The sequence below is a fragment of the Bos javanicus genome, chromosome 6 (assembly GCF_032452875.1).
Source record: "Bos javanicus breed banteng chromosome 6, ARS-OSU_banteng_1.0, whole genome shotgun sequence".
In the NCBI taxonomy this organism is placed as follows: Eukaryota; Metazoa; Chordata; class Mammalia; order Artiodactyla; family Bovidae; genus Bos; species Bos javanicus.
The window spans coordinates 82377637-82390274 of NC_083873.1; positions in this window are offsets into that span (position 1 = coordinate 82377637).

A 12638-nucleotide genomic window follows, 5' to 3' on the forward strand; every position below is an offset into this window, starting at 1 on the left:
CATGTTGCAATTCATGGGTTTGCAAAGAGTCAGACACGACTGAGCGACTGAACTGAACTAAACTAAACTGAATTTGCCTTGATTCATGGACCTGACTTTCCAGGTTCCTATGCAATATTGTTCTTTACAGCATCGGACCTTGCTTCTATCACCAGTCACATCCACAACTGGGTATTGTTTTTGCTTTGGCTCCATTCCTTCATTCTTTCTGGAGTTATTTCTCCACTGATCTCCAGTAGCATACTGGGTTCCTACCAACCCGGGGAGTTCCCCTTTCAGTATCCTATCATTTTGCCTTTTCATACTGTTAATGGGGTTCTCAAGGCAAGAATACTGAAGTGGTTTGCCATTCCCTTCTCCAGTGGACCACACCTCTCCACCATGACCCTTCCATCTTGGGTGGCCCCACATGGCATGGCTTAGTTTCTTGATTTAGACAAGGCTGTGGTCCATGTGATCAGATTGGCTAGTTTTCTGTGATTATGGTTTCAGTGTGTCTGCCCTCTGATACCCTCTCACAACACCTACCATCTTACTTGGGTTTCTCTTATCTGGGATGTGGGGTATCTCTTCACGGCTGCTCCAGCAAAGCACAGCCACTGCTCCTTACCTTGGATGAGGGCTATCTCCTCATGGCCACCCCTCCTGACCTTGAATGTGGAGTAACTCCTCTTGGACCTTCTGCACCCATGCAGCAGCTGCTCCTTGGATGTGGGGTTGCTCCTCTTGCAGGTGTGTGGTAGCTCCTCTCAGCTGCCACCCCTGACCTCAGGCGTGAGGTAGCTCCTCTCGGCCATTCCTGTGCTGATGCAGCCTGACACTATCTTGATGAAAGTGAAAGAGTAGAGTGAAAAAGTTGGCTTAAAGCTCAACATTCAGAAAACGAAGATCATGGCATCTGGTCCCATCACTTCATGGCAAATAGATGTGGAAATAGTGGAAACAGTGTCAGACTTTATTTTTTGGGCCCCAATATCACTAAAGATGGTGATTACAGCCATGAAATTAAAAGACACTTACTCCTTGGAAGGAAAGTTATGACCAAACTAGATAGCATATTAAAAAGCAGAGACATTACTTTGCCAACAAGGGTCTGTCTAGTCAAGGCTATGGTTTTTCCAGTGGTCATGTATAGATGTGAGAGTTGGACTGTGAAGAAAGCTGAGCGCCGAAGAATTGATGCTTTTGAACTGTGGTGTTGCAGAAGACTCTTGAAAGTCCCTTGGACTGCAAGGAGATCCAACCAGTCCATCCTAAAGGAGATTAGTCCTGCGTGTTCATTGGAAGGACTGATACTGAAGCTGAAACTCCAATACTTTGGCCACCTCATGCAAAGGGTTGACTCATTGGAAAAGACCCTGATGCTGGGAAGGATTGGTGGCAGGAGGAGAACGGGATGACAGAAGTTGAGATGGCTGGATGGCATCACTGACTCGATGAACATGAGTTTGGATGAACTCCGGGAGTTGGTGATGAACAGGGAGGCCTGGTGTGCTGTGATTCATGGGGTTGTGAAGACTCGGACATGACTGAGCAACTGAACTGAACTGAATCACAAAAATAGGAAATACAAGTGTTGGCAGCAATATGAAAAAACTGGAACTGTTGGCTTCAGTTGGTGGGCATGTAAGATGGTGCAGCCACCATGGAAAATGGTCTGGAAGTTTCTGAAAAAATTAAAACTACAGTGTTATCTACCAATCTCACTTCTGGTATATATTCAAGGAAACTGAATTCAGGATCTTAAAGACAAATGTGTGCTCCCACATTTATTTCAGCATTACTCAGAATAGCCAAGATATGGAAGCAAACTAAATGTTCATTGACTGAGGAATGGATAAAGAAAATGTGGTGTTAATACATACATGCAGTACAATATTATTTAGCCTTAAAAAGAAAGGAATCTTGTCATATGATACAACATGGATGAAACTGGACTATATATGGTTAAATGAAATAAGCCAATCACAAAAAGACAAACGCTGCATGATTTCACATATTAGAGGTATCTATAGTTATCTGTTCTTAGAAAGTAGAATTGTGGTTGCCATGGGCTGGGCAAAGGGGAGTTGCTGTTCAATGAATACAGAGTTTCTGTCTTGAAAAAAAAAATTCTAGAGATCTGTTGCATGCTTAAAAATACTTAAGATGAAAAAATTTATATTATGTGTTTTCTACCACAGAAAAACATATCGGAGAGCACTACATGTAACCATATGAAAAATTTTTCAACATTTATATTTTATGTAAATGTAACAAGGAATAGAACGTGCTACCATTTGAATTAAAGAGGGGAGAAAGATTATACATTTTCTTTGTATATATATGTATTAAACAAATCTCAGTAAGGATAAAAAATAATTTCTCTAGGTATTAAACAAAATTGCTACCTATTATACTGGAGCTAAAAAATTTCAGTGATGTGAGACTATGACTCTCAAACACTGCATCTGAGAATGTACAAAGAATCAGAAGAAAAGCTTTAACTACAGTTTACATTGGGTAAAGAGAAATAAATATTTACACACAAGCTATAAAGCTCTTTATGCATGAAAAATAGACAGTATTTCTTTCTTTTCTAAAGAAACAGAGAAAAGCAAAAGCTGGATCTAGAGATCACAGAGATTGAGACATTATCAATTATATGACCATAAAATAACAAAGAAACATCAAAAACACTTGAGTTATTTTTGTCCCTTTTAAACTGAATTTTTTATCCCCTTCACCTTTTAGTCACATTTTCTGAAGCCATTGATAATGCAGTTGGCAGTCATGACATTGTGGGAAAAAAATGTGTATGAAGGGCACATCAAACATACTTGGTGTTCTTTCCTATTTTTTTTTTTCTTCTGTGATTGCATCCTTCAAATATTGCTTTAGATGGAGCACTGAAAGCAACACAAGAATCTAGTTCAGTTAAATATCTGCTTTTAGTTCTAGACAAAAATGGAAAGATCCGGTGGTCATAAATCTGTGAACACAATTTATTGAATACATTTTTCAAGTCATTGCGGTGAGACAGGCCAAATTGAAATGAGTCTATGTGCATGTCTGTTTTATTCCATTTTATGTGAAAAGGGCCCACCCTGGCCTGGGTCCAAATCGACAGGACAGTTTTAGAAGAGTGATAAATTTTAATACATGTTAGCTGATAATGATTAATGGCCATATCACAAACTCTTTAAGAAGTTGGAGATTTAAAGTGGTTCACCACTTCTAGGTAGATTTATCAGAGAGAGTTAACTGATGTTTCTACAAGGAAAATTATCTACACTAAAAGGATTCCCAGTTGGAAGTTGATTAGAAACATAACTAGTATAATAAGTATCTTTCATATTATCCAGGCTTTTTGCTTATGGAAAATGCTAGTTTACATTAAATATAATTTTATTAGTTTCACCTAATAACCAAGGTAATGGATATTAATTAAATTTGATTGGCATGATCATTAAAATTATATAATTCAGATTTCTCTTATATAGTGAGGTTATTACAAAAGCATTTTCTTTTTGAAAGTCATCATTGTATTTACAAGGAAAGTTTACATTAGCTTAATCTCCAAAGCAATGGTACATTTGTAGAATAAAATCTCCAGCAGGAAATAAAGGTCTACATATTAATGTCACTTTCACAGAATAATTTAAGCCATTATGTTACATGTTATTCCTTGGTCTGTCTTGTCTTTGTACAGTCAGCACCTGCTAAGTTTTTGTTAAAATAGTCTATAAGTACACAAAAGATTCACTTGTACTCTTTGTTTTTAATTGGAGAAAAACTGCTTTACAATGTTGTATTAGCTTCTGCTGTACAACATGAATCAGCTATAAGCACACATATATCCCTTCCCTCTTAAGCCTTCCTCCCGTCCCTCACCCCCATTCCATCTCTCTGTATCTTCACAGAGCATCTCGCTGAGCTTCCTGTGCTATACAGAAGCTTCTCATTAGCTATTTTATACATGGTAGTGTATATATGTCAGTGCTACTACTCTCTCAATCCACCCCCTCCTTGCCTTCTGCCACTCTGTCCACAAGTCCATTCTCTACCTCTGCCACTCTATTCCTGCAATTCATTTGTATTCTACTTCAAACAAAACATAAAACAACTTTAAAAATGCAAGCTTACTTAACCTACACTTTTGTATGTCCATAGATAATAAACGTAGGCTCACTTGAGTGTAAGAACTTTCTTACATACTAGTTATGATCTTAATCAATCAATATTTTCACCTTGCAAGATTTACTAAGTACTATACAATTCACTGATTACCATTATGTTGATTTTTTTTCACTTTCAAATATAACTAGAATGATAAGATGATTATTTTTGCTGAAAATGTTCTAATAGCACAATAGTAAATAAATCTTTGTTTGTAAAATAAAGCCTTAATTCCAATAAAATCTATTTTGGGGGCAGGTCATTGAGAAGACATGACCCATTGGTTGACCTTGAGTTGGACCCTGGCAGTTGGAGGCTTCCCACCTGTTCATCTGTTTTTGGAATATGTGCTTTGTTTGCCTTCCCAGTTCCCAGAAGTTGCTCCAAGGGTACAGCACTGAGATAGAAATGTGGTGCTGAGATCATCTGGATAGTATACATGACTGAACCCAATTATAACTCTATATAAACTTTCAAGGTTTCCAGGCAGGTGCAGAAATCTATACCTCTTGGGGTCTCTCATAAGACAATCCTCATAGGTAAGTTCTGCTGCTTATTAAACCTGACCTCAACCAATCTGTAGGGGTTTGCCTCTTTCCTTGGCTTCTTGCTGCCCTTTGCATATGGGTACCAGTTTTAGATAACACCTAGAAAGTTCCTGAGGTTTGCAAATTACCATCTGTTATTCTCAACTTAATTTGATGTTATGAAATATTGCTGCAAGCCATCTAATACTAATATGTCTACTATTTGGGGGACATATTATTTACTTTCATGTAAAACTATTAAAAGTCCTAGCAAAATCCTTATGAGTATATTCTTATCAACACAATAGATTGAAAGTATTTCTCCCAGTGTCTCTTTTCTTCCTCTCTCACTTTTTCTAGTTTCCTTTTTCTTCTCTTCCTTCCCCAAGCCTTGTTGACTTATTCCTTCAAATGTCTCTCTTTCATAACTTTCATTATCTCCTCTCTCCTGATGAATTTGAAGGTAACATTCCATACCAAGATTGATAATTTTTACTGGTTCAGACAAAATCTCAAAGGCAGTTATTTTAGAACATTAAATACAAGTAAAAGTTTAAATGGCCACCTAATATATACATGTATGTACTGAATCAAAATTTGATTTAATAACACTATGTAAATAGGTGCCAAATTGTATTATGCTGCCCTATAGGATTATCTATAATTATATACAATGTTGTGAAGATATCTACATTGTTATTAACATGCTCAATACAGCAATAATATTGTGAAATAATAATATTGTGAAAAATATGTCAAGTAATTTTAGGAAACAAATGGAATGTGGTTATTATTGAAATCTTAGTATGGCTGTCTTAAGATGCAGTCCAACTCTGAGAAATGCTATTATCGTAATGATAGTTCTAACAATATAAAACTGAATTTAAAATTTTCTCTGCATGTTTGTAATTATAAGGCTCTTTTATAAGGGAACAAGAAAGCGTGAAGTAAATTGAGGTTGGAAATAATTTGAAGCAATAGTCCTCAAAGCATAGTCAAAATTTCTTACTTTTTTAAAATGTTTGCCTAGCTCTATTTGTAACTGAAAATAACATATTAGTCACAACACGAGCATGCTTAATTTACCCCATGCGTAGAAAGTAAAGTAAAATAAAGTCCTTGATCATTCTTGCAGTGGGAGAATCATAAATTTAAAGCTCTTAAACTCTAAAGTAAAAATGAAGTGATTATTGCATTTATATGAAGCCTAAGGACGTGAGTTTGATGAACTACGGGAGTTGGTGATGGACAGGGAGGCCTGGCGTGCTGCAATTCATGGGGTCGCAAAGAGTCGGACGTGACTGAGCGACTGAACTGAACTGAACTGAGGAGTGTAATATGGATTTTTATAAACTAGAACAGTGATATTAGAGGTATTACATGCTACAGAGTATTGGATTTATAAAAATAAATATGAAGCTTGAAATTTTTTTAAAAATTGCATTTTGGTGTTAAAATGAAAATCTTTCACTTTATTTCATTCATAAATGCCAAAAATTAATTGTAAGAATTTAAAGAAATACATTATATTTTGATATTTAGGAGTAAAATATGACACATTACAAGTTAGCATATTGAAAGAAAAACAATGTCTATTATTTGGTGTTTGTGGGTATATGTTTGTGAGATTGATAGATAGCCAGATAACTGATAAATGTTGGAAAAGTCTAAGCCAAATAATTCAGTTATTCCCTATGGTTATCAGAGAAAGAAATAGAATATAAAGTTGAGCTGCACCTATAACTCAAAAATTCAAATAAAACATTAGTTAAAAAAAGAGGTCTTAGGTTAGCAATTAGTTTTCATGTTCATTCATACTAAATCTTCCACAAACGCAAAATTCATCTGTTGCATAGCACTGTAGTTCCCTTTCTACATTTTAAGTTACAGTACTAATGAGCTGTGAACTGAATAGTTAGTAGCAGAGAGAAATAAAGCTTGTGTAACACACCAAATTGGCATAATCAGTTATTAAAATCATTGAGATTTTACATAATAAAGAGTAAGGATAACTATATGATAAGAATATAAGCTTTAGAAACAATGAAAGGGGTTCAAATTTTAGCTTTAAAATCGTCTATTATAGATATATATAATCATCCTTTGGTAACATTTCCTTCTGCATTTCAGAGAAGGAAAATGTTAAGAAAGAAATACTAATGTGGATTTCTTTTTAATTAAATGTAACAATCTATGCAATGTTTCTGGCATAGGTCTGGATATACTAGAAAGTATTCAAGAAATATAGGGATTCCCTGGTGGCTCAGACAGTAAAGCATTTGCCTGCAGTGTGGGAGACCCAGATTTGATCCCTGGGTCTGGAAGATCCCCTGGAGAAGGAAATGGCAACCCACTTCAGTTCTCTTGCCTAGAAAATTCCGTGGATGGAGGAGCCTAGTGGGCTACAGTCCATGGGGTTGCAAAGAGTTGGACAGGACTGAGCGACTTCATTTTCTTTCATAAATATAACAATCTATGCAATGTTTCTGGCATAGGACTGGATATACTAGTAAGTATTCAAGAAAAGGAAATGCTTTTAAATTAGATGTGTACATTATTGTTGCTTTCATAGTTCAAAATCACTAAACTATTTGCAATATAGTATCTTTTTACCACTACATAAAACCTGAAAACTTATTTTGCCTTTCTAGCATTTTCCTTATTTTTTTGTCTTTCATTGAAAGGTATCTTACTGAGGAAGAGGAATCAACAGTGAAAAGAGGATGAGTCATACTAACAAAATGATTTACTTTGCATTGGATATTTTGATCTAGTGGATATTTCAGTGTTATTTGGGGCTTCCATAGTAGCTCAGTTGGTAAAGAATCTGCCTGCAATGCAGGAGACCCAGGTTCGATGCTTGTGTTGGGAAGATCCCCTTGAGAAGGGAATAGCAACCCACTGCAGTACTCTTGCCTGGAGAATTCCATGAACAGAAGACGTGGCAGGTTACAGGCCATGAGATCACAAAGAGTCAGACATGACTGTGCTATTTTTCCTTTCCTTTCATCAGTGTTGTCAATCACAAGACTTCATAATACTGGATAGACTGATAGCCTTAGCTTACATCACATAAAGTTTGTCATTAAATTTGGGAATTTGCATTATTAAATCAGATCATTGAAGACTATCACCTCACAACAGTCTACTGTTTGAGGAAAACAATTTGAGAAGTACCATAATATTTACTTTTAAGTTCCCAGCTTGCTCATTCTTTTTCTCATCACACTCAAATAAAAATGCTTTTGTATTTAAATACCAAATGTTTTCAAATGTAAAATAAGAATAATCAGTATAGTGAACAAAAATAATGGCAAAAAAGATAGGGAAAAATAGTCTCAATATTTAGTAAAAATAACTTATTAAAAATTTAGTAAAATATATTTTTAAAGAAAATATATGAAGGGCATTATTTACCATCATTATTTTAAGTGTGAACATTGTATGATATTTAGTCTTCAATTGGCATCACTTATCTCAGCAGTATAACTGTGAATCACAAATAAAATCATAAAGGCAATTCGATCATAAAACTTAATATATAATTTCCCCAAATTTGAATAAAAACTCCTTTTTTACTATGAATTTCCTAGGGAAATAAAGTCCCAAAGGACATAAAGTCTAAACAACATCCTTTAAATCTTCTCCATTAAAGTTAAAAAACAAACAAACAAACCTGGAATTTATCCTCCTCATATGTTACTCTGTTTGTTCAGTCTTAGTTATAGGAGTCTCTTGATGACTCTGAAATTCAGGCCTAACCAGTAAAATAAATAAATCATTTTTAAGGCCACTCTGTGGTTTTTCAGTCCTGCTAGCTTTCCAGTTTTAGCCAAACATGTGTAAGAGAAAGCCACAACCCATTGATGAGGCATTTCTCCCACTTGATTAAAGACCATCATGTGCTATTTGTGATACTTTTCTTTCCCTTCTAGTATACTGGAAATCTCACCTTATATTTGAAAGTAAGTGTATTTCTTTTTTTAATTTTCTGAATCGCTCTTTTTTTTTTTTTTTTTTGCTGAATTTCATCATGTGGACAGTTTACTCACTAGATTAGTTTCCTAGGGCTACCATAACGAAGTCCCACAAACTGAGTGGTTTAAAACAGAAGTTTATTGTTCCACAGTTCAAGAGGCCAGAAGTCTTGAGAGCAATGTGTTGGCAGAACTGCAGGCTCTCTGAAAGCTCTCGAGAATGATCAGTCCCCTGCCTCTGTCCTAGCTCTTGCAGCACCAGGGGTTCTTGCCTTGCAAATGTAGCCCTCCAACCTTCCAGCTTCACTTGGTATTTACCCTGGGTCTGTACTTTGCCTTTCCTATATGTGTGTCTGTCTCAGTACCCACATGTCTCCTTTTATTAATGACACCAGTCACATGGTAGTGGAGCCCACCATAACGACTGCATTTTAACTTGATTTTCTCTACAAAAATCCCATTTCCAAATAATGTTACATTCTGAGGTACTGAGGTAAGGACTTTAACATATCCTTTTGAAGGGGAAGAAAATTACAGGCAAAACATTCACCCACCACAAGTGAATATTGAAATATCTCATGTAAAATTGAGCCTACCTAGAAGACAACATAAGGCACATACTTCAGGAAGTAGGTTAATTCTCAAAGTAGAAAAGAATAAGAGATTGTGATACTTTCCACCTTCACATGGAATAGTGACAATTAAGGCAAGATGCCAAAAACATTCATGAAAATAAAACTTTTTCTGTGAAATCGAATACAGTGGGGCAGAAACAGTAGCCTAACATGCTTATTATCATTTGAAATGTTATTGTCTTTTTAAACCTTTCTAGACTGAGCAACTTCACTTTCACTTTTCACTTTCATGCATTGGAGAAGGAAATGGCAACCCACTCCAGTGTTCTTGCCTGGAGAATCCCAGGGATGGGGGAGCCTGGTGGGCTGCCATCTTTGGGGTTGCACAGAGTTGGACACGACAGAAGCAACTTAGCAGCAGCAGCAGCAACCCACAAAATAATTGCATGTTATCTGTCTTGTTTATTGCTATGCCTCCCGATTTTAGCACATAACATATACTCAATAAACACTTGTTACTTGGATGAATCTCTATGCCTGGATGATGGGATATTGATTAATTTAAAAATATATAGAGATTTTACCTTTTCACTGAAGAAATAATGCACAAATTATGGATTTTTGCAGGTAGAAAAATAGTTTCAAAATATTAAGCCATTAACCCCTTCACCCAAGATATACCATTCTATATTAAATGTTTATTATTCAAATGGCAACAATACCCATCATGTAACTGTGGCTTTCTGTCAAGTGTAATCTTATATAAGGATATCTTAGGATAATTTGTAGGTTCCCAAAGTATTCATTGGAAAAGACTCTGATGCTGGGAGGGATTAGGGGCAGGAGGAGAAGGCGACGACAGAGGATGAGATGGCTGGATGGCATCACTGACTTGATGGACATGAGTTTGAGTGAACTCTGGGAGATGGTGATGGACAGGGAGGCCTGGCGTGCTGCAATTCATGGGGTTGCAAAGAGTCAGACACGACTGAGCGACTGAACTGAACTGAACTGAAAGTATTCACAAGTATCAAATACAGGGAGAAATTTGCTTCCGCGTTTTTAGGAGAATAGTGTTAAAATGTGCTGATAAAAGAATCAGTTTTGAAGTTAGAAGGATTGTGTCAATTTTGAACTATTTTTATAAACTTTAATAAAGCACTTAATCTTACTAATCTTTTCCTGTGCTATGGAAAACATGATGGCAAGAGTAATAGACAAAGCATAGTTTCCTAAAGGATCAAACAAAATGACTTATACAAAAATATCTTATTAGCACTATACAAACAACAGTTAATATTTCATCAGAGAGCTCTATGTGAAGATTGTTGAAGTTCATGCATTTTTTTTAAATGCAGTGTTGACAGTGGATATTCCTGTAGCTGGAAAGTGACTGTAAATGATACTTCATAAATAGAAAAATATCATCTTTCATTACAAAGAGGTAAAATAAATCTTATTTGTAAAATAAAAGTTAGACTGAAAAATCCAATCCTCAAACAAATCATACACTTAAAACATCCCAAATATAAAAAATTGCCAAAGATTTCTCCATTATTTTGGGGAGGAGCTTAAAAGAGCCAATGTCATTCAGTCGAATCTATCATATGAAACAATTCACTTGAATTCTAAAACACTATATATACATTGTCAGTCAATCTTAAAGGAAATCAATCCTGAATATTCATTGGAAGGACTGATGTTGAAACTGAAGGTCTAATTCTTTGGCAACCTGATGCAAAGAGCCTACTTACAAGGAAAGACCGCGATGCTGGGAAAGATTGAAGGCAGAAAAAGAAGTGGATGACAGAAGATAAGATGGTTGGGTGGCATCACCGGCTGAATGGACATGAGTTTGAGCAAGCCCTGGGAGATGGTGAAGGACAGGGAAGCCTGGTGTGCTTGCTATCCATGGAGTCACAAAGAGTCAGACACGACTGAGTGACTGAACAACAACATACATTTTCAAATTAGAAGTTTTAGCCTTCAAATAACAAGAGTTCTATTAGAGTATTTTCAAATTATTCAGGTGTATTTGTCTCATTAAAAAAAAAAATGACTGAGTGTGGGATCAGTATGATAGTTCATCAGGGTACCAGAGATAGCAAGGTGACTTTGAGTTAGCCGAAGAGTAAAAGTAGGCTATTGTCAACAGACCAACCATTATTCAATTCCTGACTTTCCAATAATTTTTCAACAGCAACAAAGGAAGCCTGAGGACAGTGGGAAATATCTTCACAGTACTGAGAACAGAATAATAAGTCCTATCAAGTACACATCCTGAGAAAATATTTCAAGAATAAGAGTAATATTAAAAAAAAAATAAAACAACTTCCAAATATACAAAGCAGTTTGTAAGTAATAAATTGTCTCTAGGAAAATTCCTAAGATAAGTAGAAGAATAACTATCCTAGATGGAAGTTCAGTGGTGCAAGAGGAATAACAAAACTAGTAAATATATTAAAAATTAGTTGAAGGGAAAAATGAAATAAAAGTAATATCTATTAAAAAGTAGAAAAACAAAGGGAAAAGGGTAAGATAAGCAAAACCAAATAAGGTTTTAAAAACTAATCCAAGTATATCAGTAGTAATGATAAATGAAAATAAGGAATGTAATCCAGTCAAAGAAAATGTTACATTGAATGAAATATTAAATCCAGCTAGATATGGCTTACAAACAACTGAATTAAAATGTAAGTAAACTGAAGGAGTGAAAGAGTGGGAAAAATACCAAGCAATTATAATAGAAAACATGCTGGAATGGTCACATTGATTTCAGACAAAATGTCATACAACATTACCAGAGATAAAGAGGGCAGTTGTCTAATGATAGTGGCTTATTTCATCAGAAGACATGATAATTTCTACAACATAATCCTCAGTAACAAATTTTCCACATACACAGGTCTCTTACAACCACAAGTATAGACAGTAAAATCCACATAATACTGAGAGATTCAAAAATAAATATTTCTTAAAATATGATGGATTAGGCCGAAAAAATTTATAAGCATAAATAATTCTTAAACAAGCCAATGAATAAACTTCATCTATTAGCCAAACTAGAACACTGTCCTCAGTATCAGTAAGGATTTCAGACAGGGGTACATCAGAGATGGTTTATCTCTGCTCCAATGTGTCTGAGGCCTCACCTGAGAAATCTAAAACCTGGGTAATTAAATGATCTGGATGCTCATTGACCTATAAATCTTAAAGTTGATGTTATCAAGGAGTCTAGCTGTAGCTGTCAGAGAGAAAATACACATGTCATCTCCCTCTAGTTAGAGTTTCCTCAAAAACTGTGACTGGGTTAAAGGTGAATAAAGATCTGTATATCTATTCTTATATCATAGATGTGTGTATGTATATGCTCAGGTGCTCAGTCATGTCTGACTCTGCAT